Genomic DNA, 5,926 nt, shown 5'->3' with positions numbered 1-5,926 from the left:
TAGGAGCTACTGTATTAATAATTGCTAATGGCCTTACATCCTCTATAATATTTTGTTTAGCTAATACTAACTAGGAACGAATTCACAGTTGCACAATAATTCTTGCTCAAGGATTACAACTCATTCTTCTGCTAATATGTACCTGATGATTATTAGCTAGCTTAGCTAACCTAGCCTTACCACCATCAATTAATCTCTTAGGAGAACTAATAGTAATTACATCATCATTCTCATGATCAAATTTCTCTATTTTACTATTAGGAGTAAACACAGTCATCACAGCTTTATATTTTTTATACATATTAATTACCTCCCAATGAGTTAAATTTACCCACCACTTAACTCCTATTTACCCATCAGTAACACACGAGCACATATTAATAATTCTTCATATCTTACCATGTATTATAATGTCATTAAATCCAAAATATATTCTAGGTATAACACTGCAAATATAGTTTAACAAAAACATTAGATTGTGAATCTAAATATAGAAGTTTAAATCTTCTTATATGCCGAGAAAGTATCAAGAAGTGCTAATTCCTGGACCCATATCTAACAATATGGCTTTCTCACTTTTAAAGGATAGTAGTTATCTACTGGTCTTAAGAACCAAGAACTTTGGTGCAACTCCAAATAAAAGTAATTAATTATATTCTCGACTCAACTACTCTTCTATTATGGCTAATCTCATCCCTTCTATATAACCTATTATTTCCCCAAAAAACAAAGTATTTCCCACTATATTGCAAAAACATAACTACATTAAACTTCCTAATTAGTCTCCTTCTTGTAGTGAGGTGGGCCTCCTCTTCCCCTGGATAGTGAAGCAATAGGAGGCGGGTGCGGGTTGAACTTTGGCTGAACTAAGACATGCTTCCCATGGACAGCTTCACTTGATAGGAGAATGGTACGCACTGTTACAATAACAACCTAATAACACCTGCAGGCCTGTCTTTCTGTTTTGCTTAGGACGTTGATGGGAAACACTCCCTGACACTTTGTGGTTTTGGGCTATAAAAGTCCTGCTTGAATGCAATAAAGTCGTCACTATGCTCTCTACATAGTGTCCATTTTTGTTGTCGTCTCCCCCTTTTCTTTCGTTACCCCAGGTAGTTCTGATTGGGGTTGGCCACCCCAAGTCATGGAAGACTACACCTTCCCTCATTTATGTATCATGGCCAAGAGTCAATCATTTCAAATTGACATTGATTCTCAATTCATACATTAAACATTTCAAAAAGCTTTAAACTAGACTTTTTCCTCAATCATTTTTATTCTTATTGTCTTATTTGTAAGTTGATCTATTTTAGAATTTTCCTTATGGTATATACACTCTGACCCCAACATCCTATTTTTTAAGTATCTTATTCCTTTCCTACTAACAATAATTATCTTAGTGTAAGCCAACAACGTGTTCCAGCTATTTATTGGGTGAGAAGTTGTAGATGTTATATCCTTCATATTAATCAGATGATGATATGGATGCACAGATGCTAACACCGCAGCCCTCCACGCAATCCTATATAACCGTATTGGTGGTATTGGATTTATAATGACAATAGCCTGACTTATACTGAATAATAACTCATAAGACTTACAACATATTTTCTCCACCAATATAAATTTGATTGCACTTTTAGGCCTGATTATTGCTGCAACTGGAAAACCACCCAATTTGGTCTCCACCCATGACATAATTACTTCCTTCAGCTATAGAAGGACCAACCTCTGTATAAGCAGGGCTTTCCCTTCTAATTCGATTTCATCCTATAATAGAAAATAACCAAAGAGTCCTAACAATTGCCCTATGTTTAGGAGCAATTACAACACTATTTACAGCCAGTTGTGCAATTGCACAGAATGACATTAAAAATTTGTAGCATTCTCAACATCTAGCCAACTAGGCTTAATAATAGTAACTGTTGGACTCACAACCTCATCTAGCCTTCCTTCACATTGGTACACGTGCCTTCTTCAAAGCAATATTATTCCCAAGCTCTGGTTCTATTGTTCACAGCCTAAATGATGAAGAAGACACCCGAAAGATAGGAGGCCATAAATACATCATACACAAATACATGAGCCCTAACAGTAACTCTAATCGCCGCCTCCTTTACTGCTATTTACAGCCTACGAATCACCTATTTTGCCCTCCTGGGACACCCACGTTTTACATCTATATCCTCTATTAATGAGAATAACCCGGACCTCATTAACTCCACCATAGAACTAGGTCTAAGAAGTATCTTCACAGGCTTTCTTCTAACAAGGAATGTTCCTCCAACATCACCAATGCCCATAACCATGCCTACGATAACCAAATTATCAGCCTTCACCGTAACCCTACTAGGCCTTTTAATCAGAATAGAACTTAACCCCCTTGCTAATAAACTTATAAACTCAACAAACCATACTACTAACTTCTCAAATATATTAGGAGATTTCACTCGAGGCTCCCCCCAATAAATCTATTTATAGGTCAATGAATTGCTACCATACTGATTGGTCTAAATTGATATGAGAAAACAGGACCAAAAGGTCAAGCTAATATTCACTCTGTATCATCCTCATTACTGACTTCTACTCAAAAAGGTTTAATCAAATTTTACTTCATATCCTTCATGATTTTAATTATCTCTATTTGAATATGTATCTAATATTATTAATATTGCCCACAGACAACTTCCAACACAACATAAATAGTAACAAACAAAATTCACCCTAATAAAGCTAAAGCTCATCCACCACAACACTATAATAATGAAACACCACTAAAATCCAGACCCACACAATAAACCCCAGCAAAATCAAACAGCTCAATAGCTGTATTAATCTCAACCTCCCCAGACATAGGATATCATACTAACTCTACAAATAAAACAAATAATGACATGCTAAAAGCTACAGTATTCTCAATTCAAGTCTCTGGGTATTCTTCTGTAGCTATAGCAGCAGTATAACCAGAATCTACTAGTATTCCTCCTAAATAAACTAAAAAACCCACTAATCCTAAAAATGCATCTTCTAAACTTACTACCATTGCACAACCTAACCCGCCACTAGCAACCAAACTCAATCACCCATATACAGGAGAAGGTTTAGAAGCAAAAGCCACAAACCCCAAAATTAATAGCAAAGAAATAAAAAATTATTATCATTATCATTATTATTATTTTAGCATGGACTCTACCCATAACTCATGGCATGAAAAACCATCGTTGTATTTCAACCACAAAAATCTAATGACCAACCTATGAAAAACCCACCCACTTATAGAAATCATTAACCACTTCTTCACTGATCTACCAGCACCGTCTAATGTTTCAGCTTGATGAAACTTGGGATCTCTCTTAGGTGTGTGCTTCATTGTTCACATTCTGACAGGCCTTTTCCTAGCCATACCTTATACATCAGACACACTAAGTGCCTTCTCATCACTAGCACATGTTTGCAGAGACATAAACTATGGGTGACTTATTCGAAACCTCCACGCCAATGGAGCATCGATATTCTTTATATGCTTCTTTCCTCACACAGGCCGAGCTATTTATTATGGATCCCATTTATTTCAAGAAACTTGAAACATCGCAGTAATCCTATTACTTACCGTTACAGTAACCACATTTGTTGGATACGTGCTCCCACGAGGACAAATATCATTTGAGGGGCTACAGTCATTACAGATCTTCTCTCGGCTATTCCCTCCATTGGTAGCACATTAGTCCAATGAATGTGAGGTGGCTTCTCCATAGATAAGGCTACACTAACCCAATTCTTTGCCTGCCACTTTATCCTACCATTCATTATCTTAGCTCTAGTAATGGTTCACCTGTTATTCCTACGTGAAACAGGCTCCAGCAATGCGGCAGGTATTAATCCTGATGCAGGTAAAATTCCATTCTACCCTTATTATACCATTAAAGATGCCTTAGAGTTAATTCTCACAATTCTAGTTCTCTTTTCACTAGCAATATTCTCACCGCATATGTTAGGTGACCCAGACGTCCTTCCACCAGCCAACCCACTCAACACCCCTCCTCATGTCAAACCGGAATGGTCCTTTCTATTCACGTAGGCAACCCTTCAACCAATTCCTAATAAACTAGTAGGAGGATTAGCTCTCCTTGCATCCATTCTAGTTCTCCTCATTACCCCACTGCTCCACACATCCACACGACGAAGCCTCGTATTCTGACCCATCTCACAAGTACTATTCTGGATATTAACAGCTAACCTTTTAACCTTAACCTGAATTGGACGTCAACCTGTGGAACAACCATTTATTATCACTGGCCAGTTAGCCTCAGTCTCATACTTCACACTCATCATTATCTCAATACCTTTAGCAGGAACATTAAAAAACTCTATACTCCAGCCCAAACCCGTAATTCCTGGTCCAAGTAATTTAACAAAGATATTGGCCTCGTAAGCCATCAAGGAAGGAAAAATCTCTCCTAGGACATTCTCAAGAAGGAGGCAACAAACACCTCACCATCAACACCCAAAGCTGATATTCTACTTAAACTATTTCCTCATCAAGTTCAATTTATGTACTATGCCAGTATTGAATTCACTTCATTATTAAAAAGAATTTTTTTTAGTCCAATGTATATAATACATGGATTTATTTATCCCTAGCATATCTCATACACATTATCCTCTCATATTACTAGATACATAATATTCATAATTATACTGACTACATTAATATCTATAAGTACCATAATTTATCTAATACCTGAGTATTCTTAACCTGATATATATCATAATGTTACATAAGACATATTATGTAGATGGGCATCTACATAGTGTCCATGGTAATGGGATCAACAACCCTAATCTTACTAGCATATCATCCCCATCAGGAATGCCTCAATCCTCCCCTAAAGAGAGATCACCATCCCCCATCTAAAGGCTTGCAGTCCTTCAGAGGAAATGCATGAATTGTGACCTGCCTGATTCTTTCCACTGGCTACTGGTTGTTACTTCAGGGTCATAAAATTGTTCATTGCATCCAAAGTGCCATTAAACAAGGCATCCCACTGTTATGATTACTAATCAGCCCATAACACAGCATAACTGATTTTGACTGGCATGGGGGAGGATTTTTGGGGGGAAGCTATATCCAATGGGCGGGTGCCTTGAATGTCCATATAATCTAGGATCTAGAATACAGTGCTGTTCTCATAGTTCACACGGATTAAATGAGGATATTATATGAATGATTATAAGATGTTATTATTAGCAAATATAAATTTAATGTACATATTCATTAAGTCCCTACCCCTTAACAAAAAATTATATCTTTATTTCCATCAAACCCCAAAACCGGTAAGCATAATTTTAAACATAAATATAGGGATTAGAGTTAAAAATGATATAAATAATATAAATATTACTATAGTAATACAATATTATAGCATGATAATATGATAGTGTAAAAATATGCAAAATATACAAATGTACAAAATGAACAAAAAATATTTCATGAAAATATTTTATAAAAACTATACTAAGTAGATTTTTGATTTTTGATTTTTCAATTTAAAAATTTAGTTAATATTGACATAGTATATAAATTAAAATCACAGACATGCACATCCACAGATTTTATTATTTTTTAACTACTTAATGTAGCTTATTTAAAGCAAAGCACTGAAAATGCTGAGATGGTTTATAATATAGACCCATAACACAAAAAGTTTGGTCCTAGCCTTACTGTTAATTTTAATTAGACACATGCAATTTTCTGCTATGCAGTAAGAATGCCCTTAAGACTGTTAATACAAGATAAAAGGAGCCCGTATCAGGCACACTAATAGTAGCCATTACACCTTGCTCATCCACACCCCCACGGGACACAGCAGTGACTAACATTAAGCTAATAAATGAAAGTTGGACTAAATCCTAATTATTTAGGGTT

General features: G+C 35.9%; 1 pseudogene; it reads left to right on the top strand.

The window, feature by feature from the left end:
* Positions 1–3,245: 3,245 nt before the first annotated feature.
* LOC123255444 lies at positions 3,246–4,255 on the top strand (annotated as a pseudogene).
* The last annotated feature ends 1,671 nt before the right edge of the window (positions 4,256–5,926 follow it).

This window comes from Gracilinanus agilis, unplaced genomic scaffold (assembly GCF_016433145.1).
Source record: "Gracilinanus agilis isolate LMUSP501 unplaced genomic scaffold, AgileGrace unplaced_scaffold46723, whole genome shotgun sequence".
Lineage (NCBI taxonomy): Eukaryota > Metazoa > Chordata > Mammalia > Didelphimorphia > Didelphidae > Gracilinanus > Gracilinanus agilis.
This window is presented reverse-complemented; position numbering and strand designations above follow the sequence as displayed.